At 34.5% G+C, this 26,134-nt stretch overlaps 1 non-coding gene across 1 annotated transcript; it reads left to right on the top strand.

Moving 5' to 3' along the window:
- The first annotated feature begins 21,039 nt into the window (after positions 1 to 21,039).
- Positions 21,040 to 21,146, top strand: LOC121222727 (small nucleolar RNA R71). The gene has a single exon (XR_005920095.1). It is a non-coding gene; the product is annotated as a small nucleolar RNA R71 (small nucleolar RNA).
- The last annotated feature ends 4,988 nt before the right edge of the window (positions 21,147 to 26,134 follow it).

Raw genomic sequence — 26,134 nt, 5'->3', positions numbered from 1 at the left:
GGCATGTGCTTGGCCGTGTGGTTGGCCATGTACGAGACACGGCCATGTGATCAATGAAGGCTTGGCCGTGCGCTAGACATGACCATGTGATTGTATGAGTGTGGTCGTGTAGGTCACACAAGCTAGGCCAAGTTGGGCGAGTGGGCCGCACGGGCTTGTGGGCCCATATTTTTTAAATTTTTCGTAAGGCCGCACGGGTCGTTCCGATCGACTGTGGGCCTACCATAAGGTTGGTAAGGGCTAACAAAACCCTAAAACTATATGATCTGATAGTTTGAAATTCTACTCTGAATGTGACACTGATATGCATGACTTATCATTCTGTTAAGTATATATATAGGACATCCGTATATGAGCATGATATGCATGATATTACTGAATCTGTTATTTCTGTATCTGTGATTGGGGTGGCTTTTATGTATGTGGAGGAAGTAATTTGTACGGTGACTCTTCGCCTTTATTCTGGAAACTTGGCTGCACATTATCTGTAACGTGTCGTATCGACACTATTTGGTGTGTAGGGATGGGTGGGTGTTTTTAACCCCACATGGTGTAATGGGATGGTCGGAGATTGTGTGTAGAGGATGGGGGTAGGATTTTGCATAACTGTACTGCTGATCTGATTCTGTTATCTGTATATGAAATGAGCATAGGTCCGAATCTATACCTGACTGTATATGTGTAACACCCCTAACCCATGTCTGTCACCGAATTAGGGTTACGAGGCATTACCAGACATGACATTTTTGTTTTTCGCAAACTTAGTAGCATATACAAAATAACCCAAAATAGTTATACTAAAATTTGCATGCTTAATAATTAAACCAAATACATATTCCAACCATTCAAAAGAAATAAAATGCTCATTTTACGACCACAATTAAATCAAGAACACCATATCTATTCAAACATATACCGATAATTTACTACTATTTTACACACATGTCTGCATATATATATTTTATAAACCATTAACCATTTCATAAATCCATACATCAGGGTCATTACAAAATTTAACTAATGCACATTCGAACATCATAAAACTTAAGAACCATAGTACATTTGTGCCTATATAATATTTCTTAAATATATATATATATATATAAGGTACCATTTAATACGTAAAATTTCAGCCTAAATATTCACCTTCATAAATTCTGTTACATCTAAAAATCATGTATTATACCAAATTCATTTACACTATATTTAATTATATAACAGAAGGCCATACCATAACCAAATTTGCATGACTTATAATATTATCATGTGGTTAAACCAACTTGCCCTATTTAAAACCGATTGCACACATGAGCATAGCAAATATTCTCTATTAAATAATCAATTTGATGTAGCCAAAATGATACTAATTTGTCTATTGCATTAAATACCTAATATATATCTAAATCAAACTAACCAAATTGGCCACCCATTACCAATACATATACGACATATCCTTTATTTGTCTTAAACACATATAATCGAACCATCCATTTAAATAAAAAAAACATATGTCATAGTTCAATACGTATCTCAAACTTACATTTATTCAATTACCCTATCATAGTCGATCACATAGTAGCTAACAACCAATTCATCATGTTTCAATTTATAAGTCATGAACTAAATTTTTCTTTAATTACTAAAACAAACACATTGTATGCATTACCCAACCAATTCCACATAACCAAACATTATGTAACTTAATACATATATCAAATATACTCACACCACATACTTAAGTGTCAGAAATTCATAATTCAAACACTACCATGATCATATATATACCTTGCCTTATAAGTACTATCCATAAAAGATTAAATGATGATCAAAATGTAATCAAGTCATAACTCAACCAAAACCTGACATAGATACAAAATGCTTAAGCCATTTTTGCATGGCTTTAATACATACATTTACTAAAATAAGTTATTTCCCAACCAACCTATACATGCCATAATTTCAAAAGAGATTTCAGCTTATAAAATACCGTAGTTGGTCGATAATGTGATAGACTTGATTGACGATCCCCGAGCTCGTAACTACTTCAAGATCTTAAAAAAAACAGAGGTACACAAATACAAATACACAGTAAGCTTTATAAAGCTTAGTAAGTCGTAAACATAATTAATATTTAATTAGTAAAACTTAAAGGCGCATAGTTAATATACAAAGATATTATATATATAATTATAATCACACTTTTATCGCATATACATGTAAACTAATAATCAATCATGTTCTTGTATAAATACTTATAAACTTTTACCTTAAGAAAAATAGTTATCAACCAAAATTCAAATTATGCATATATATATATATAACCATAACAATTTGAAACTTGTATACTCATACCATATATACTTCCAAACAAATAACCTACCTTAATTCCATATATTTATTTAACTAACCTACCTGCACATATATTTCAAATACATAACATCTTCATTTACATTACCTGTTGAACCAATCAAAATTTGATAGGATCCACAAATAGTCGAAAGATTCATACAACGCCAACCCCCAGACATGGTTTTACATATAATCACAAATCGATGCCACTGTCCTAGACAGGGTCTTACTCGAAAATACAAGTCAATGTCATCGTCCCAAAAGTGGTCTTACACGAAAATAAAAGTCGATGCCATCGGCCCAGACGTGGTCTTACCCAAAAACACTTATCAGAAAATCGCATGCAATTTTTAGGTTCAAATGTGCTTACAGACATTAAATATCAGTTAAATCAAACTCAATTAACTTACCTTTTTCAACAAATATATATATTCGGCCAAAACCCCCTAATACATCTAGTAATTCCATATATCATCTATCTACTATATACCATGAATTTAACAAAATTTAAATGCTTATCAACTTACCTCGGATGTCGTCGACTGTTAAATCGGTTACTCGGCCACTTTTGTCTTTCCCCGATCCAAAACTGATTTCTTTAATTCTTGATCTAAACATATTCAAATTAAGCTTATTTAAACACCATTCTATTCAATTTAGCCTAAAAACACATGAATGGGCAATTTACAATTTTGCCCCTAACATTTCACACTTTTTACAATTTAATCCTTTTTGCTCAAAACACAAAATACACAAAATTTGACTACACTCCTTAAGGGCCAAATTTTCCTAGTGTCCATACAAGTTCATATTTTTCATTCATTTAGCATTTTAGTCTCTCAAAAATTTATTTTCACAATTTAACTCTAATTACTCAATTTCACCAAAAATTCAAAAACAAAACATGTCAATCTAACAAATATATTTCATATTTCACCTACTAACATCATAAAACTCAAACGTTCATCAATGGCACATTTCAAAATCATCTACAATTAAAAAAATTATGACATGGGTTTTGAAGAACACGAAGCAATGATCTCAAAAACGTAAAACTTATCAAAAATCAAACAAAACACATACTTAAATCAAAGAACACAAGGGCCGAACCTAGCTTTATTCTTTTCTTTCTTTTTCTTTTGAAGTTTCGGCCATAAGATGAACCATTGCATGGTTCTTTTATTTTATGTTTTATTTTATTAACATTATTATTATTTTACTAAATTAACCTTTACTAATTAATATATATAACAATTAATATAAGGTCATTCTTGACCATTGCCATCCACTAACTTATATAGTGGGCTAATTGCATCATAGAACCTCCAAATTATAAAGACAGCAACAATTAGACACTTTCATATTTAACCACTAAATTTTCATTTTTACGCGATTAAACCCTTTTATCAAATTAAGCACTCAAACAATAAAATTAATTCACAAAACTTTCACACATGTAAATTCACACATAATAAACACAGAATAAAAATATTAAAATATTTGTTGGACTCAGATGTGTGGTCCCGAAACCACTGTTCCGATTAAAGTCAAAATCGGGCTGTTACAACTCTCCCCCTTTAGGGATTTTCGTCCCCAAAAATCTTACCGGTGAATAAGTGTGGGCAACATTCTTTCATTGCATCCTCTGGCTCCCAGGTTGCTTCCTCAACTCCGTGTTTATGCCATAGTACTTTGACTAACAGAATTTTCTTAATTCGTAATTCTTTAACCTCACGAGCCAAAATGCTAATCCGTTCTTCTTCATATGACATATCAGACTTAATTTCAATCTACGTCGGACTGATCACATGCGAAGGATCGGATAGGTATCTACGAAGCATTGAAACATGGAATACACTGTGAATCCTTTCTAACTCAGGTGGCAACAACAATTTATAAGTAATCGGCCCGATACGCTCTATAATCTCATACGATCTAATGAATCTCAGACTTAACTTACCTTTGCGACCAAATCTGAGTATTTTTTTTCCACGGTGAGACTTTCAAAAACACTTTGTCCTCGATCTAAAATTCTATATCCTTTCTTTTCAAGTCTGCATATGATTTCTGACGATCCAGTGCTGATTTCAGACTATCCCGAATCACTTTCACTTTCTGTTCAGTCTCTTTAATCCAATTGACCCCGTGTATCTTATTTTCACTAAGCTCGGTCCAATACAATGGTGTACGACATTTATGACCGTACAAAGGCTCGTAAGGTGACATTTTAATACTAGATTGAAAGCTATTATTATACGCAAATTCAATCAAAGGTAAGTATCAATCCCACGTACCTTCAAATTCGAGAATACAACATCTCAACATATCCTCAAGTATCTGAATAATTCATTCAGATTGGCCATTTGTTTGCGGATGGAAATTTGTGCTAAAGTGTAGTTTCGTACCTAAAGCATCTTGCAGTTTCTTCTCTAAAACCGCGATGTAAACCTAGGGTTTCTGTCCGAAACAATAGAAATAGGTACCCGTGCAACCACACAATCTGAGAAATATATAATTCAGCAAGTTTATCAAGTGAAAAATCAGTACGGACCGGAACAAAGTGAGCCAATTTTGTCAATCTATCAACAATAACCCAGATTGCATCTTTCTTGCTCAGTGTCAACGGTAAATCGGACACAAAATCCATTGTGACTCTGTCCCATTTCCATTCAGGTATCATGATCGGCTGAAGCAATCCAGAAGGTACCTAATGCTCAGCTTTTACTTGCTGACATATTAAACATTTCGAAACAAAGTCAGAAATGTCTCGTTTCATACCGTGCCACCAATAGTGCTGTTTCAAGTTGTTATACATTTTCGTGCTACTTGGGTGAATAGATAATCGACTATTATGAGCTTCCTTCAATATCATCAGAATTAACTCTGAATTTTTTGGAACACATAATCGGTTTCTAAATCTCAAACAATCCTCAGCATCAACTAGAAACTCTGAATCAACATTCAAATCACACTGAGCCCGTTTTGTAATTAAATCATTGTCGGCTTTCAGAGCTTCACAAATCTGTTGAACAAATAACAGTTTTGCTTTCAACTCAGCTACTATCGCACCATCATCAGACATAGCTATATGCGCGTTTATTGCACGCAAAGCAAACAACGATTTTCGACTTAGGGCATCAGCAACAACATTAGTCTTTCCCGGATGATAGTCAATTACAAGCTTGTAGTCTTTTAGCAACTCTAACCACCGTTGCTGTCTCAAATTCAGATCCTTCTGAGTCATCAAATATTTCAGGCTTTTTTGATCAGAATAAACATGAAATTTTTCACTGAATAAATAGTGGCGCCATATTTTCAAAGCAAAAACAATAGCGGCCAATTCGAGATTATGCGTCGGATAATTCTTTTCATGTGGCTTTAACTATCTCGAGGCATAAGCTACAACTTTGCCTTCCTACATCAAAACACAGCCTAAACCGTTCAAAGATGCATCACTAAAAATGATAAATTCTTTACTCAATTCTGGCTGAACTAATTCTGGAGCTTCGGTCAACAAGGCTTTCAACTGCTCGAAACTTTTCTGGCACTTCTCTGACCACTCGAACTTGACATCTTTCTGCAATAGCTTCGTCATCGGGGTTGCAATCATAGAGAATCCTTTCACAAACTGTCTATAGTAACCAGCGAGCCCTAGAAAGCTTCAAACTTCAGAGATATTTCTCAGAGGTTTTCAATCAAGTATAGATGAAATTTTACTCGGATCAACCCGAATACCCGATGCTGGTACAAAACTTCACATAACCAAAACTTGCATTTACTGAACTTTGCATACAACTTTTTATCTCGCAAAGTTTGTAACACAAGTCTCAGATGTTCGGCATGCTCGACTTCATCACAAGAGTAGATCAAAATATCATCTATAAACAATACCACAAACAGATCCAAATACTGTCTAAAGATCCGATTCATCAAATCCATGAAAATAGCAGGTGCATTAGTAAGTCCAAAAAGCATAACCAGGAACTCATAATGTCCGTATTGCATTTGGAAAGCTGTCTTTGGCACATCAGAGTATTTAACTAGCAAAATATATCTTCGAAAACACTGAAGCCCCTTTTAACTTATTGAGCAAGTCGTCAATACGTGGCAACGGATATTTATTCTTTATAGTCACCTTATTGAGCTACCGGTAATCAATGCACATTCTCATTGTTTCATCTTTCTTTTTCACAAATAGAACTGGCGCACCCCAGGGAGAAAAACTCGGTCGTGCGGAACCTCTATCTGTCAACTCTTGTAACTGCGCTAACTCTTTTAATTCAGTCGGTGCCATACGGTACAGAGCTATCGAAATCGGAGTCGTCCTCGGTACTAACTCAGTACCAAACTCTACCTCTCGAACAGGTGGCAAACCCGGTAATTCTTTGGGAAACATATCTAGATACTCGCACACAACTGGTACGGATTTAATCATCTTTTCAGTCATTTTACTATTAAGAACATATGCAAAGTAAGCTTCACAACCTTTTCTTACATACTTCTGATAAACCATTCAGATCATTAGATTCAATCCGAATAATCTCGTCATTCTGGCGTCTTAAACCAATAGTCTTTCTTTTGCAGTTAACCACAGCATCGTGTAAAGTCAACCAGTCCATACCCAAAATTATATCGAACTCGTCAAATGACAACAACATTAAATCAACCAGAAAACACAAATCTCGAATCATAAATAGACAATTCTTACACACTTTGTCAACCAAAACACACCGGCCTAGGGGGTTTGATACTCTAATCACAAACTCAGTAGACTCAACAGGCAAAGTCTTACTGGATACTAAAGTCTCACACACATATGAATGAGTCGAACCAGGATCAATTAATGCAATAACATTAGTATCATAGAGAGTGAAAGTACCAGAAATAACATTTAGAGATGAGCCTTCATCACGTGTGCGAATGGCATAGGCTCTGGCAGGTGCGCAAGCCTTGGATCTAACAACTGTATCTTTAGTACGTCTCTGACTGGCACTCACATTACCCGTGTTTCTAGGGGGTCTACCTCTAGCTGCAGTGTTGCCCGATCTCGTATTCTGTACCATATTTTGATTCGCTAACTCTGGGCACTCACGAATATAATGATCTCCTGATCCACATTTAAAACAGGCTCGATCAAGCAATCTGCAACTGCCGGGATGTCGTTTACCACAATATTCACATTTGGGTTGATTTGATCTGACATTACCCACACTAGCTACTGAGGTAGCTCTCGAGCTCACAGGTGGTCTATCCCGACCCCGTCGTGAATACCGCGCAGTAGTCTTTGAACGGCTAGTATCATCTCGAAACCTCTTTGAGGTCAACTGAAATGACTTACTAAATGATCTTTTACGGGAATCTCTAGCTTTGAAGTCAGCTTTTTTTTTTCTTTTCCGAGCTCTTCGAACTCTTTTATCTCGAGTATGCCAACTAACAGTTTAATGTCTTCATTCAACCCATCTTCAAATCTTTTGCACATAATAGCTTCGGTCGAAACACACTCTTGGGCATACCTACTGAGTCTCACAAATTTTTGCTCATACTCTGTCACTGACATCCGACCCTGCTGCAGTTCAAGAAATTCCTTACGTTTCTGATCAATGAATCTCTGGCTGATGTATTTCTTACGGAACTCAGTCTGAAAGAATTCCCAAGTCACCCGCCCTTTCGGAACCACCGATACTAGTGTATTCCACCAGTGATACGCAGTGTCTCGTAGCAAAGCTATGGCACATTTTAAACACTCATCAGGGGTGCAAGATAACTCATCAAACACTCAAATAGTATTATCGAGCCAGAATTCAGCTTGCTCAGCATCATCATCATCAGTGGCTCTGAACTCTTCAGCCCCGTGTTTTCTGATTTTATCAATAGGAGGCTTAAGCAATCTCAACGGATCACTCACTTGAGGTATAACAGGTATTGAAGTTGGATTAGCCAGGGGTGGAGGTTGTTGTGCAGCCGGATTAGTTTAGATATATTGAGTAAACCAGTTGTTCATCATTTGGTAAAAGGCTTGTTTAGCCTCTCCCTCCTGGTTACTCGAGGTCGGTCGAGAATCTACCGGCTCTGTCCCTTACGTGGGAGCAGGCGCTATACTCTCAACATCATTGGCTACGGCTCGATCGAGATCTATTACTATACGAAAACACATTTTCAAATGTTAGAAGTCATCACACTATCGCAGTATAAAGTATGGCATGTATAGCTAGACTCACACGCGCTACGTTAGTCCTAAAATCGACTAAGCCGTAGCTCTGATACCAATCAAATGTAACACCCCTAACCCATGTCCGTCGTCGAATTAGGGTTACGAGGCATTACTAGACATGACTTTTTTTTCCGCAAACTTAGTAGCATATGCAAAATAAGACAAAATAGTTATACTAAAATTTACATGCTTAATAATTAAACCAAATACATATTCCAACCATTCAAAAGAAATAAAATGCTCATTTTACGACCATAATTAAATCAAGAACACCATATCTATTCAAACATATACCGATAAATTACTACTATTTTACACACATGTATGCATATATATATCTTATAAACCATTAACCATTTCATAAATCCATACATCAGGGTCATTACAAAATTTAACTAATGCACATTCGAACATCATAAAACTTAAGAACCATAGTACATTCGTGCCTATATAATATTTCTTAAATATATACATATATATAAAAGGTACCATTTAATACATAAAATTTCAGCCTAAATATTCACCTTCATAAATTCTTTTACACCTAAAAATCATGTATTATACCAAATTCATTTACACTATATTTAATTATATAACATAAGCCCTTACCATAACCAAATTTGCATGACTTATAATATTATCATGTGGTTAAACCAACTTGCCCTATTTAAAACCGATTGCACACATGAGCACAGCAAATATTCTCTATTAAATAATCAATTTGATGTAGCCAAATTATACTAATTTGTCTATTACCGAAACGACTGTGTTTTCCAAACCCATTCTTTGTGATGACTCCAGACTCGGCCATAACGTCTAGGCTGAGTTTGGGGCATTACATGATTGGGTCTGTTTATAAGATTGCAAGTAAGGTGCTTACTATCATATTGAGGGAGGTAATCAGTAAACTTATGTGTGTTCATAGCAGATAGACAAATTATTGACGGTATTCTATTAGCAAACGAAGTAATTCATTTCCTACGGAGTAAAGAAGAGGACAGTGTGTTGAAAATTGACTTCGAGAAAGCGTATGATTTTGTTAGATAGGATTTTTTGCTTCATCTTCTTGAAAGAATGGGTTTTGGTGAAAAATGTTGAGGTTGGATAATGAAGTGTTTGTCAATGGAAAATTGTCTATTTTGTTGAATGGATCCCTTACAAAACAATTACGTATGGTGAGCGGGCTAAGCTAAGGTGATCTTGTTTTGCCTTTTCTGTTTATTATTATCACTAAAGCCCTTTTATATGATTTTGGTACAAGAAGAGAATAAAGGAGCTAAATTAGCCTAATATGCCATTTTTTTAATTGCCATATTTGGCCATTTTTTTATATTTAGGGAAATAGGTCAATTTTGGAGAGAGTGTGTGAAAGCGTGTCCAGTTGGGCTCTCCTCTTTTTAGGGTTAGGTTTATACTTTTTGGTTAAGAATTAGGGTTTAGTGTCTAGGGTTTTAGGAGTGAAACTTTATAGGTAGATTTGAGGGGTCGATGATGCGATAACGTGTATCAAAACACACACATTTAATACGTTATGTCGGGGCAGGACCATTACCTTAGAAACCTATATTATGGAAGTCAGGTTTTAAGGTGGTAGTGCTTGATATGGTCACAGGTCGAAGTCTAAGTGGAGGTCCTAATCGGCAGTCGTGATGCGGTCACAGGTTCGAGTATAACTGGAGGCCTGTTGACGATTGTTATGCGATAATGAGTTCAAGCTTTTTAGATTCCCGCAAATGATGCCTTATATATTCCATACATAAAATTGAGGCCATAATCTTAAGGAAAAATGAAAAGCTTTCCAAATTAATTAATGTAATTTTTTTCTATATTTCCAGGTAGTTGGTACCTTTAACCTTTCATTCTTATCCGAAGACTAACACCGAGGTGGACATAAGAGGGCTCTCAAGCGAAGAGCAGATGTTTTGGCATAGTAAAGGTCATAAGTTGTTTAATAATGATAACTGTTGTCACCCCAAAATGAGCATCACTTTTATTGCTTTGCAACAGTCGCTCCCACCTAAGAGTTCTTCTACGTCTAGGTGGTGCCGGCCTTCGGATAAGAAGGAAGGTTAAAAATACTAGTTGCATGGAGATGGAGTAAAAAATTACGCCGATTATAGAGAGAAGCCCCACAAATTTTCCCTATGATTATTGTAATGAATCGTAACGTGTTTATGCAAGTGTACGTAGTCGTGCAAGTAATAAGTAAGTAAAATTAGTTATCATCTCAACAGAGACTGTATAAGCTTAACCAATTAATTGCAAAGCTATAAATAAAAATTTGATGTAAAAACTCAATAATTTTGGAGGATGATTAAATTAATTATATTAATTAGATGCAAAGATTTATCCCCATGCAATTCTAATCTAGATGCAATTTACCTAAATTAATGAATGAATGACTTTAGCAACAAAAAGAATCAACATTAAATGGGGTAGGATAGTTATATTAATTAAATTAACTTACTTTAATCATGCTAACATGTTCAAAATTACTTCCATGGCAACTCAATCACTTATGGGTTTGAAAACCAAATTAAGTTCTCTCGGATTTTTTACTTAGTTAAATATGCATGTTACTGATTATATTAAACTAAGGGTTTCTTAGAATTTATTCAAGGTCACAGGAACATTCATGTTTGCAATAGTTTAATTACATAAACCTAAAAACTATGCAAGGCAATAGAGCTAACTAAAGATATTACGAACATTAACTTAGTCGGTTTTAATGACCTAAATTAAGTTTGCACTTTTCAATTATGCGTCTACTAGTCGTCGTTTGGTTAGGATTGCTAAACTAATCTGAGTGCACCCAATCACGTATAAATGAAATGCATCACGATATTAATTGAAAACATAATTGACTGAGGCACAGAACATGTTACCATGAATTAAATAAATCTCATTAAATTATTATAATCATCATAGTTGCTAGGAATTAAAACTTCATAGTTGATGTCAAAAACATAAAACACAAAGCAAACATGTTTAAAATAAATAACAAGAGGAAAGATTTTGCTTAGTTCAACAGCCTTTTGGATCTATTCTGACTGATTTGCGCAACTCTGCTCAGTTTAGCAACCTTTCGGATCTATTCTGACTGAAGCGCTCCTTCGTTCTGATTGAAGCTTCTTTTGCTAAGGGTTTAGAAGGTAGCCGGCTAAAGAGTGCTTTTGAAAAAGCTTTTGTGGCTAAAGAAGGGAGTGGGGATGGACGGCTATGCAAGGGAAAAAGGGAAAAGGAATTGAGAGAAAACTATTGAGAGTGAGAGAACAATGTTGAATGATAAGGGATGATGGAAAAGTGAGGAATGGCCAGGTATTTATAGGTGAAGGTAAAGGGTTTAGTTTAATAAAAATAGGTATAAATTTCCTTCATTCCCTCTCTCATGATGCCGACCATGCTTCAAGGAAAAGGAATGACCAAGTGTTCTCAATTTGAATTCGAATTTCAAGCTAAAAATAGCTATAGAGTGGACGGTTTCAACAGGGAAGTTGTTGGGTTGAATTCTGATTATTTTCCAACTACAGGGACCTTCCATTAAATATCCCAAAACACATTATGGGTAGCCAACATCAAGTGCCAAAATTGGGCTTTTAATTTCCCTTGTTGGACAGTTTTTTCAATCCAATAACTTAGCAGACATGTCCATCTTTTATCACCTTTTTTTTTGGGTCAAGTAGTGAACCCTATGCCCGAAATTGCATAGTCTTGCTGTCCATATGGATAATTTGTGCATGACCATCTTTTATTTATTTAAATCATGTCTCTAATAGCCTACTTACATAGTGAAAAATACATACATTAATAAATTAACATGAATTAATATAAAATATGCATGAAAATCATGTAATTAAGCATAATTTCACATGCTTTCCAAATTCATGTCTAAAATTACTAATGAAGTAAAATTTATTTATTTCAATAATAATTACTCGAGATAAACATAATAGTTAAGTAAAAAGTTGGTAAAAATATATAGAAAAACCCTATAAATTTCGAGTTTACACCCCCCCAAAACTTAAATCATTGCTCATCCTGAGTAATGTTCATGCATAGCACAATTTTTTCTAAGGCAATTTTACAAAATCATAAAGAAGCATCAATCGTCGCACATAATCATGCATCAACAAAATCATGCTCAAAAATACTTTTTATTGATAGGTAACTCTAATTCAAAAATTATTTCTAACTCTATACTAAGTACATCATAATGTCAACATGAATCATAGTTTGCATGCATTTTCAAAGTCATACATAACATTCACCAATCAATATGCTTCCCTTATCAACTAAACATAGCAATCCCAAGGTTTAATTAGTTTCTTCATATGTTGAACTTAGTAATTCATCTCCACTAATGTAGTCGGTATAATCATCTAATCAATAGGTCTTTTATTAGGTTGTAATGGAGCTAGGCTAAAGGTAGGGATAAAGAGAAGTGAATTTTAGGTTCAAAACATCTTAACCCAAATTTTGTCTTGGATCCTTTTCATGTAACAACTTTCATACAAATAGGTCTTTGGAATAACCCCAAACTTATTTCGAACTTATGCTCCACTTTTATTTTTCTCGAACTTTGAACAAACTTTGCTCTTTATTTTTGAGACTTTGAGCACTCCTTTATTTACTCTTATTTTTATGCATTTGAGTAGAATTTTCTTTGCTTTTTATTCTTCAAACTTACATTCATTTCTTTTTTTTAATAATGTGAAGAGCATGTACATCTTATCGTAATTTTCCTCAAACTTTGATCACTAAGACAAATTTTTGGTTAAGATAGGTGCAAAAGAATAGGATAAAAATAAAAAAGATATTAATGTGGTTTATAATGTAGGTAATTTGAAATAAATAGGCCATTAAGCTCAAAATTAAGGTTCAAGGGTTAAATTTCATAAGGTCGCCTTGAAAGGCTCAAACGATCCAAAGAAAGTGTGCCTATATCATATTAGAATCTTATACCTCTTAGGGTTTCACCTTCATACATGTCTATTTCTAAAGAAATCAAATTTTCATGGAAAATCCTACATAAGACTAAGATTATACAAGCATTTCATCACTCAAGATAACATATGAATAACTTAAATAAAATAAAAAAATCATACTTGCATTTGAACATACTTATGAAAAAATACTTTCTGAACATTCATTCATTTTAGCATACTTAAGTACAAAGATTGAAATATACTTCAAAATTTATGCAAAACACCTTATTAAAAATTCATGCGAAATGCCTTACCCCTTTTAAAAAGAAGCAATGTCCTCATTGCGAAAACAAAGTAATGAATGAAAACTGAACACCCAGTAGGGTTGCAAGAAAAGAGAGGTGAGTCATAAAGACTACTTAAATACCAAGTCTTCCTCACAATCCAATCTTAGACATGATCATTCCCATTACCACATTATTTTATTTTCTTACTATTGAAGAGGCATTGAGCTTATTCTATTCATGCTTGCTATTTTATTATAGGAAAGCAAAATACTAACTAAGAAATAAAAATAAACACTGAAAAAGAAATAAAAACTAAAGGAAAAGAACTCCCCCCTTTTTATTTATTTGACTTATCCTCCTTGTCTTCCTCCTTTAGTGTTTCATCATCACTTGCATTCTCATCTTCCTTCCATGACTCGAAGATATAATCTAGGAACTCAAGAACAAAATTGTTAGAGATATTTTTAAAAATATTTCCTACGGAATCATCTCTAACTTTTGTATATTTCTAATAAGCCTGTTGTTGGTTATGCATAAATTTCATCATATCCATCATAATTGACAACTCCGATTTCTTCACAGAGTTTGAAGAAGTGGGCATTGGACTAGTCAACTCCGGATCAATACTTGGTTTAACTGGCTCATCAGTATTCGGTTCCAAGACTTTCGGTTCCTTTATCAGGTCAGGCTCATTCAGTTCTTCCTCCAATTCTGCTTTTTTTATCTCATCAACTGAGTCAACTTCCATTTTGGATTCGTTCAATGACTCATCAGTTTTTGGTTCTGTTGGTTCACTCAGTTCTGATGGGTTTAGTTCATGGACAGTCTCCCCTAACCTTTCAAGATCATGGGTTGTAATGTAACCTTGAACATACGGGCCTTTAGGTTTGTTTTTGTCTTAACTTGGGCCCTTAAGCAAAATGAAGTTATCAATTATGAGAAATAAGCACTTCCAATCTTTTTCCTAGCACAATCATTGATCTCTTTAACAATAATCTTCCCAACATTGATGAACCTTTCTGTCATAATTACATACAACAAAAGTATTCGCTCCATCGAGATGGTGAAACTGTGTGAGATTGGCATGAAACTATACCGAACAAAGTAAAACCATACCTTAACCAAAAGCTTTAAGTATTTTCTTCGGTAATAATGACCACCATACTTCCTTATAATCCATTGGGATCCTGGATTTATCATAACATTAAGTATTTGTTGAAGAAAATCCCAATTTATGTTTGTCATCATGGAAAAGTACTCATCTTCTTCAACATTAAGTAGGTTAAACAAATCATTAATGGATTTAGAAGTTAGGGGTACCTTCTTCTTGCGAACAAGAACTTCAATAGCATCTGGCTTAGTTAAATTGGCATAGAAATCTCGAACTAACTCCTCATTGGGTCATGATCGTGCATCGCAAAAATAATTCCAATTGAAGGTATCAATTGTCTTTCGAATCGTCAAAGGCACAACCATCTTATCATTACTTTTCAAGTTAAAACCTCTTTTCAAGCATCACAGGTTGATTCTTAAAGGTTGAATTAAACTTTTCTTTCACTTCTTCATCTTGAATCACAATGTGATTTTCGGTAGAGGTTTTGGAAGATCTAGTTCTTTTGCGCAATATAGACATTTTTTCCCGAAAAATAAGCAATATTTCGGCAAAAGAATTAAAAAAGCAATCGGAAAAAGATGAGAGCAAGGTGTTGTAGTGACGATCGATTTACGACAACGGTGAGCTTACAGTGGTGTAGAGTTTGTGATGGTGATAGAATGCGATGATGATAAGGATACAACGACGAAAGGGCTGCTCTAGCAAAAGTATTGCGGCGGCAATACTAGGGGCTTGTGACAAGGAAGAAATTTTTGGGAGAAATTTTAGGATTTAGGCCAACGGCTAAGAGGAAAAAGAATGAGTGGTTTAGGGTTTAGCTAATAGCTTGAAGGTTTGTGAAAATTATGAAGGTAGAGAGCTATTTATATAGTGATGAATTAGGGTAATTTTATAGCTAAAATTTAGCTAATCTAATAGACTTGGATGGTAAGTATGGATGAAAAAGTGGTGGTAAAAATTAGGATTTTGGGGAACCCTATGGACGACAATAATGGGTAAATTTCACCTCTTTGCTATTCAGGTCTTAAGCCCAACTATATTTACAAACTAAACTGTTTAAAAATAAATAAACTAATTAGTACTTGGGCAATTTGACCATCTTTATTAAACATAAATAAAATAAACATTAAAATTAAAGATTAAAATTAAAATTAAAGACAAAGATAAAAATGAAAACTAAAACTAAAACTAAAAAAAATAAAAATAAAAATTTTAAAATTAATTAGAAATTTTTTTCTCAAAGAATTACATTGAATTAATTCCCAAGAAAGGTTGGAGGGGTCACAACGGTCCCGCTTAAGTTTCAATCTCCTTAGACAAAATTAATTAAATGTACTAATTTAAGAAAATAAATTCTAATTTTTTAATTAAAAAGCAAGTTTATGAAAATTTAAGGGTCTCTCAATTTGAACGAGGTTTTAATTCGCACAATTTCACCATTCCAATAGTGTTTTAGATGTTGACCATTAACTTTAATTATACCTCCATGATTATCGTACAATTCTACAGCTCCATATGGATAAACTTTGTGGATGGTATAAGGCCCTTTACATCGTTGCTTCAGCTTTCCAGGAAACAACTTTAGCCTCGAATTAGACAACAACACTTTCTGTCCTTCTTTGAACTCACGAGGTTGAATACGACTATCATGCCTTCTCTTATATTTTTCCTTACACATCTTGGCATTCTCATATGAAAATAACCTCAACTCCTCCAACTCATCAAGTTGTAACATTCTTCTCTCACCGGCTTGCTTAAGATCAAAATTCAATTGTTTCAAAGCCCAATGAGCTTTATTCTCCAATTCAAGCGGCAAATGACATGCCTTTCCAAAAACTAATCGATAGGGAGTCACCCTAATGGTGTCTTAAAAGCAGTTCAATAGGCCCATAGTGCATTATTGAGTCTTCGAGACCAACCTGTTGTGTTAGGGTGCACTACTCTTTCAAGTATACCTTTGATTTCTCGATTCACCCTTTCAACTTACCCATTCGATTGTGGGTGATAGGCAATAGTAATATTATGTTTTACATCATACTTGTCAAGCAACCACTTAATCCACTTATTCAGAAAGTGAGATCCTTTATCACTAATTATAGCTCTAGGAGTCCCAAACTGTGTAAATATGTGCTTATATAGGAATCGCATGACTACTTTAGTGTCATCAGTTGGATATGCCTCAGCTTTAACCCACTTGGACACATAGTCCATAGCTACCAAGATAAAGTTATTACCATATGAAAAAGGAAATGATCCTAGGAAATCAATGCCCTATACATCGAAAAGTTCTATCTCTAAAATATTTGGCAAGGGTATCTCGTTCCTTCTTGATATGTTTCTAGTTCTTTGGCATCTATCACAGTTCCTCACATATGCATAAGCATCCTTGAACAATGTAGGCCAAAACCCAGCTTGTAAAATATTTGCTGTTGTTTGTGAACCACCAAAGTGTCCCCCACTTGGAGATGAATGACAGTGGTACAAAATTTTTTCAATCTCACTCCCAGCTAGGCACTTCCTGACTATATTATTTACAAAACGGGTCCTTCCAGAAACAGTACTGACTATGATGAAGGAATTTCTTCCCTTGTTGGTACGTCATTTCTCGAGGAATTATTCCACTTGCTAAGTAATTGGCAAAATTAGCAAACCAAGGTGTTTCATAGATTTGACTTACCTCGAAAATATGCTCATCAGGGAAATTCTCACTAATTAGAATAAATGAAGAAGTTATCTTATTTTGTTCCAACTTAGAAAAATAATCGGCTGCATCGGCTACTTGATTTTCAACACCTCTTCTATCTTAGATCTCAAGGTTAAATTCTTTGAGCAAAAGTATCCATCGAATTAGCCTCGGTTTAACATCTTTTTTGTGACTACGTACTTAATGGCAGCATGATCAGTAAAGGCTGTAACTTTGGTATCTATAAGATATGAATGGAACTTGTCAAAAGCAAAAACTATAGCAAAGAGCTCTTTTTCAGTTATTGTATAATAGATCTGGGCTCTTGTCAAAGTTCTGCTTGCATAGTAATAGGGTGAAACACTTTATTCCTTTTTTGGCCTATCACAACTCCAACAGCGAAATCGCTTGCATCACACATCAACTTAAAACGCATGTTCCAATCAGGTGTAATAATTATTGGGGCTAAAATTAATCGACTTTTTAATTCTACAAGAGCTTCTAAACATGCTTCGTTAAAATAAAATAAAAAACATCTTTTTCTAAAAGCATACATAAAGGTTTAGAAATTTTTGAAAAATCCTTTATAAATCTACGATAAAAATCGGCATGGCCTGAAAAGCTTCCAACTCCTTTCACACTAATTGGATGTGGTAATCTTTCAATTACGGCCACATTTGCTTTATCCACTTCAATTCCATTCTTGGAAATTTTTACACCCTAAGAAAATTCCCTCCTTAGCCTTAAAATGACACTTCTCCCAGTTAAGGACGAGATTAGTCTCCTCGCATCTTTTGAGTACCTTAGCCAAATTATTCAAGAAAATATAGTAAGTACTACCATAAACAAAGAAATTATCCATGAAAACCTCAACATAATTTTCAACCATATCAGTGAAAATTGCCATCATACATCATTGAAATGTGGCAAGTGCATTACATAAGCCAAAAGACACTCGTCTAAAAGAAAATGTATCATAAGGATAGGTAAAAGTAGTTTTATGTTGGTCTTTCGGGGCTACAACTATTTGGTTGTATCCCGAATATTCATCTAAAAAGTAATAAAATTCGTTACCTACCAGTCGATCTAGCATTTGATCTATAAAAGGTAAAGAAAAATGATCCTCACGAGTAGCTTTGTTAAGCTTTCTATAGTTAATACAGATTCTCCAACCCGTGACAGTTCTCGTTGGGATTAAATCATTTCATTCATTTTCGATGATCATGATTCCACCTTTCTTTAATACACATTGCATCGAACTTACCCAAAAACTATTTTAGATAGGGTAAATAATTCCCACATCTAACCATTTGATTACCTCCTTTTGAATCACTTCTTTCATGGTAGGGTTAAATCTCCTTTGCCCATCAATCTTACCTTTTTCACCTTCCATTAAGATAATTTTATGCATACAAAAGGAATGACTTATACCTCGTATATCAGCTATTTTCCAACATATTTTTTTAAAAAATTTCTTTAAAATAGCAATCAATTGCTCATCTTGACATTTTGTCAAGTCCGCTGAGACAATCACAGGCAAAGTAGAACTATTACCGAGATAAACATATTTTTAGTGAGACAGAAGTACCTTTAGTTTGAGTTTAGGCGGTTCCTCGATTGACAAGTTACGTTGTGTAAATTCTCGAACTTCCAACTCTAGCAATTCAAACTGTAGTGGTTGAATATTACTCCTCAAATTTTCTTCCATCAAAGCCAAACCTAGATTACCTTTTTTTAATCTTTGAATGGTTCAGACTCTAAAATGTTCTCCAATGGGTCTTCTTTAGAATTGCTTTCCATAGAAGCTAAGGTTTCTAATTCTTCCATTATTGAACACTGTTCTATTAAGTCGAGAAATTTCATTGCCTTCAGAACGTTAAACGTTACCTTATCATCTTGAACTCGCATCGCGAGCTCGCCTTTTTACACATCTATCAACGTTCTTCCCGTGGCTAGGAAAGGTATCCCTTAAGATGATCGGAACTTCTTTGTCTGCTTCAAAATCCAAAACAATGAAATTAGAAGGAAAAACAAATATATCGATTCTTACCAAAACATCCTTTATCTTTCCTTCAGGATATGCTAATGATCGATCTGCAAGTTGAAGTGTTACAGTAGTGGGTCTTACTTCACCTATTCTCAACAACTTGAAAATAGATTTAGGCATCAAGTTGTTACATGCTCCTAAGTCGCATAAAGCTTTACCGTAATATAATTCTCCAATATTGCAAGGTATCGTAAAGATTCTAGGATCCTTCAGTTTCGGAGGTAGTTTGCTCTATAAGAATGCACTACATTCCTTCATCAAAGTGACAGTCTCATACTTCATAAACTTCACATAATTGGGCACTTGTTCTAAAGCCTCCACCAACAGAATGTTGATGTGTAATTGCTTTAAAACATCCAAGAACTTCTTGAATTCTACCTCTTGTTTCTGCTTGTTTTGCTGAAGTCTTTGAGGATATGAAACTCTAGGTTGATATGAACAACTTTTTTGAGGAGGTAAATCTGCAAAAGAGGGTGCTAACTTTTTAGAATTCACAAGTTTAGGGTTTACCTCATCAGATTTTTCAGCATCTGATTTTTCTATTGTAGGAACTTCAATTGCTGGTTGACTTTCCTCCTTTCTAGTAGGCTTATCTTCAACCACAACCTTCTTAGGCTCCAAAATCTTAACACTTCGTAATTTTACCACTTTTGCAATGCTACTTACCAAAATTTGTTGAATTTTCTGTGTTACTCGGTAGGGCTCCTCGTGATGTACTATGAAGCTCAGTAGCTAATTGACCTGTCTAGTTCTCCATATTATTCAACGTTGTTGCATGATTTTGGATTAAGGCGTTGTTTTTCGCCATGTGTACCTTCAACAAGTTCTCCAAACTGTTTGTTGATTCAACTTAAGGTGGTTTTGGGGATTGTTGGTTAAACCTTTGGGTTTAGTTGGGTCTATGCTGCATTTGATTTTTGTTCAGTCTATTTCCTTGATTATTCCAAAATAAATTCAAATGGTTCTGCCACGATAGATAGTAAAAAATGGACTGTGATCCTATCTACTTCTATTTTTATACCGGTTCCTTTCATAACAAATTGATTCGGGATTTGAAGGGAAATTCTCGAAAGAATAACCATGCCCATAGTATACACAAGAAACTACATCATACTGACTTGGTAATTAAGCTACAAAATTATTCAAACCACTAGCTGTAAACTATTTTAACATAAAGGAAATAGAAGATACCTGAGCAGAGAGTGAAGTCGGTGTGTCCACTTCATGCACTCCGGCTACATGTCTTCCTAAAACTACTTGATTTGTCGACCATTGGTAATTGTTTCTTGCGATCCTCTCAATGATCTCGTAAGCCTCGTTATAAGACTTAGCCAAAATCGCACCATTCGCAGAAATATCTACCATTAATCTTCTGTGTGCATTGAAAACGTTATAAAACGTCTCCAATTGGATACAATAAGGAAACCCATGATGAGGACACTTACGAAGTAATTCCTTGAATCTTTCCCATGCCTCGTATAAAGATTCATTATCCAATTGTTGGAAAGTTGTTATCTCATTACACAAATTTACGTTTTTACTTGGTGGAAAATATTTTACCAAAAACCTTTCTACTAATTCTTGCCAAGTAAATATTGAACTTGGTGGCAATGAATTCAGCTATTCTCGTGCTCGATCTCGTAACGAGAATGGAAATAGTTTTAACCTCAGTGCGTCTTCAGTCACACCAGCTAACTTAAATGAATCACTCACCTCCATGAACAAATAAAGGTGTAAGTGTGGATCTTACGTAGGCATATCACTGAATTGGCCCACCATTTAGAGCATTTGAAACATCACTGGTTTCAACTCGAGCTGGGTTGCCTCGATATCCGATCTCCTAATTCCAAGATTTAACTAATTAAAGAGTGGCACAGTGTATTGTCTGATGGTAGGATCCCTATCATCAGCAATAAGGATTGGGTTGTGCACTTGATTGACTCCATTACCTTGTTCCTCAGTTTGATTTCCAAGGTCTATCTCGGCTTGTCTTTGAACAAATCTCTCATGTCTTTTTTTTCTAAAAGTTCACTCGATTTCAAGGTCCACGGGTAATAGATCAATGATTCGATTCATGCTCATAAAACACCTGATAAATAAAGAAAAATTAAAGAATAAAGAATAAATTAATAGAGTTAAAAATTAAATAAAAATAAAAACCAAATTGTAAAATAATTTCACAAAGAATGATTAAGGCAACAGTCCCCGGCAACGACGCCAAAAACTTGTAACGAATTGTAACATGTTTATACAAGTGTACGTAGTCATTCAAGTAATAAGTAAAAATGAGTTATCATCTCCATAGGGACTGTATAAGCTTAACCAATTAATTGCAAAATTGTAAATATCAATTTGATGTAAAAACTCAAAAATTTTGGATGATGATTAAATTAATTATATTAATTAGATGCAAAGATTGATTCCTATGCAATTCTAATCTAGAAGCAATTTACTTAAAGTAATCAATGAATGACTTTAGCAATAAAAACAATCAACATTAAATGGGCTAGGATAATTATATTAATCAAATCAACTTACTTTAATCATGCTAACATGTTCGGAATTACTTCCATGGCAACTCGATCTCTTATGGGTTTGGAAACCAAATTAAGTCCACTCGAATCTTTTACTTAGTTAAATATGCATATTACTAATCATATTAGACTAAGGGTTTCTTAGAATTTATGCAAGGTCACAGGGACATTTAGGTTTGCAATAGTTTAATTACATAAACCAAAAAAAAACCATGTAAGGCAATAGAGCTAACAAAAGATATTATGAACCTTAACTTAGTTGGTTTTAATGACCTAAATTAAGCATTGCACTTTTCAATTATGCGTCTACTAGTCTTCGTTTGGTTAGGACCACTCAGCTACTCTGAGTGCGCCCAATCACATGTGAATGAAATGCATCATGATATTAATTGAAAACATAATTGACTGAGGCACAAAACATGTTAACATGAATTAAATAAATCTCATTAAATTAATATAATCATCCTAGCATATAAGAATTAAAACTTCATAATTGATGTCAAAAACATCAAACACAAAGAAAACATGTTTAAAATAAATGACAAGAGAAAAGAATTTGCTCAATTCAGAAGCCTTTGGGATCTATTCTCACTAAGTTGCTCAACTCTGCTCCATTTAGCAGGCTTTCAGGTCTATTCTGATTGAAGCACTCCTCTGTTCTTATTAAAGATTCTTTTGCTAAGGGTTTAGAAGGTAGCAAACTAAAGAGTACTTTTGACAAATCTTTTGTGGCTAAAGAAGGGAGAAGGGATGGACGGCTATGCAAGGGAAAAAGGGAAAAGGAATTGAGAGTGAGAGAGCAATGTTAAATGATGAGGGATGATGGAAAAATGACAAGGTATTTATAGGTAAAGGTAAATGTTTGAGTTTACTAAAAATAGGCTTAAATTTCCTTCCTTCCCTCTCTCATGTGGTTGGTCATGCTTCAAGGAAAAGGGATAACCAAGTCTTTTCAATTTGAATTTAAATTTCAAGCTAAAAATAGCTATAAGGTGGACGATTTTAATAGGAAAGTTGTTAGGCTAAATTCTGAGTATTTTCCAACTGTAGGGACCTTCCATTAAATATCCCAAAACACATTTTGGGCAGCCAACATCAAGTGTTGAAATTAGGATTTTAGTTCCCCTTGTTGGACGATTTTTTCAGTCCAACAACTTAGCAGACATGTCCATCTTTTATCATTTTCTTTACTAGGTCAAGTAGTCAACCCTATGCCTAAAATTGGATGGTCTTGCCGTCCACATGGATAATTTGTGCATGGCCACCTTTTATTTATTTAAATCATGTCTCCAATAACCTACCTACATAGTGAAAAACACATACATTAATAAATTAACATGAATTAATATAAAAATGCATGAAAATCATGTAATTAAGCATAATTTTACATACTTTCTAAATTCATGTCTAAAATTTTAATTAAGTGAAATTCACTTTTTTCAATAATAATTACTTGAGATAAACATAATAATTAAGTAAAAAGGTGGTAAAAAGATATAGAAAAACCCTATATAATTTCAAGTTTACAATTAAGCCCTTAAACTTTTGTATGGTAAAAGTTTGAGCTATATAAGGCAACATGTCCGAGTATCCTAAAAGTTTGAGCTCGTGCCCGCATAACCGTCAACCGGCTCCCCCGTTACACTCCAGTCCATGACCTCATAACAGTCGTCAATTAAGACCTCTACATAGACTTCCACGTGTGATCCTATAAAGCGAAATCACTGTGGAACCCGACTTCCATAGGATAAGTTTCTGAGGTAATGGTCTCATCTTGACAGGATATATGAAATGTGTATGTCTTGAGATGATATCGTATCACCGAAAGCTAAAGATTACCTCAAACAGAAAATTTTATTAGCGACAAAATTCTTTAAACACTGAAGTAGGGAAGAAAACTAGGAGAGAATTATTATAAAGTAGAGGGATGAAAGTCGAGAAAGATGATGGGTTTAAGGATGATGGAGTATGGAGAGAGAGCCCTCCTTTTATAGACAGGAGGGAAGGGTGAGATTGGAAAGGGAAAAAACCCCCCGTGGCTGGAAAAGAGGCGTTTTCATCAAATATCTAAAAAGTGTGTTTCAAATCTTACCCGAGATTCTCGGGGTTAGGGCACTTTTAGCAGACTTTTAGTGGAAATGGTAAGAAAGCTAGTCTAGCAAGGCAAACTTCCTACTAACATGGTAGGAAAGTGCACCTAGTTGGACGAGCTTTCTTACCATTTCCATTAACAGTCTGCCAAAAGTGCCTTACCCTAGGAATCCTGGGTAAGATTTGAAGCACGATTTGAAGAACGTTTTTAAGCACTGAAAACTCTTTGAAGCATGCGTTTGATTAAATTAGTTAATCTCTTAAACGTGTTTTTGGGCACAAAAGAGCATTTCATTATTATCTAATAAAAGTGTGTCTTCTAAAACGTATTTTGAAGCAAGCCTTCCCTCTCTCCTTATTCTTTTTTTCTATTAAACTACCAAAGTATTCAAAACTTAGACACGCAGCAAAGTTATATCAAATATTGAAGAGTTACACTACGAGTGTCTTCTACATTTCTTTGGATAACCATCTGAAGATTTTTTTTTGTTCTAAAATATCTAATTCATTTTAAATTGAAATGAGTCGACGAGAGAAATCCTGTAACCTCTCCAAACCAGCCTAGATGTTATGGCTAGATTGTAAAGACCACATTAGCCACTGAAGTGACCAAACAACCCTACGGACCATAAAATCCTAATTTATATCTTTTTAGGCAAAATCGCGATTTGCACTTGAATTGATTTGTAATTCATACATTTACTAAGCCATCTATTCTCAAGTCAAATTTTTATTGCTGATAGTGACGTTTTTAGAAAAATTATTGTTTGCCATTTTGTTTTGCAAAATTTCATTATCTCTTAATGCAGCAGAAAACTCTATTTATGTTAGATTTTAATTAGGTCAAGTAACATGATTTTTTTGGTTACCATATATGTATAGTCATCATGTTTGAATAATGCATGCATAAAACCCAAATCCAAAACCACAAACCACAATCCAAAATAAACTTACAATCCAAAAACTGAAATAAAAACTTATTAAAATTATTAAAATTAAAGAATAGTCTGAAGTCCATGACACGTCCGCATGCCAGGTCTGGTTCTAATCTCGATCACTACATGAGAACTTAAGACTAGGGGGTGAGCTTTAAATAGCTCAGTGTGAGTCACAGTAATAATAACATACAATCAATCACATGAGAAACAATCATCATTCACATAACTAAACAGTACACAAAAAAATTCATTAAGCATTTGAACATGCCATGAGCATGATGTAATGCAAAATGAGTTCCTACCCATCCATCCACTACACACCACGAGTTCCCCACAACCCATCTTCTAAACACCAAAACAATGCGAGTAAGCTCAGTGTGGATTCACCACCAGTACAATAGTACAAATACACTGTCAATAAAAATACAAACAAGCTGCCAGTATCTTTGTAGACAAGCCACCAATAACAATTTGTAGGATAATACGCTACCAGTAGGTTGTGAATACACAACACAATTGTAGATAAAAACTTCCAGCAATTTGATAAATCGCCAATCTCCTCAATACTCCCGGTGCAGTGGATTGACAACCATAATGCAGACTTAATCTACTACCGGTACTCCACAAAATTCCTTTGTCAACCGCAATATTTGAACCTATGCACATGCCTTATGAAAATCAATCAATGAGCAAATTTATGCTTTCAGTTTGATTTCAGTACAGTGTCATGTTTTACATGCTTATGATAACATAATCAAATTTGTGTCATACTTAACATGCATATCAATATTCAGTGTTGTCGGATGCCATGCATACTTTTCATTTATCAATAATGTTGACATTAAATCATGCTTTCAGTACATGCTTGGTTTTAGGTTTGCAACAATCAATCATTCAATCCATCAGTATAACTGACATGTAACATGCAATACAATTTTTTTCATACCCAGTATAC

Source organism: Gossypium hirsutum, chromosome D10, assembly GCF_007990345.1.
Source record: "Gossypium hirsutum isolate 1008001.06 chromosome D10, Gossypium_hirsutum_v2.1, whole genome shotgun sequence".
Lineage (NCBI taxonomy): Eukaryota > Viridiplantae > Streptophyta > Magnoliopsida > Malvales > Malvaceae > Gossypium > Gossypium hirsutum.
This window is presented reverse-complemented; position numbering and strand designations above follow the sequence as displayed.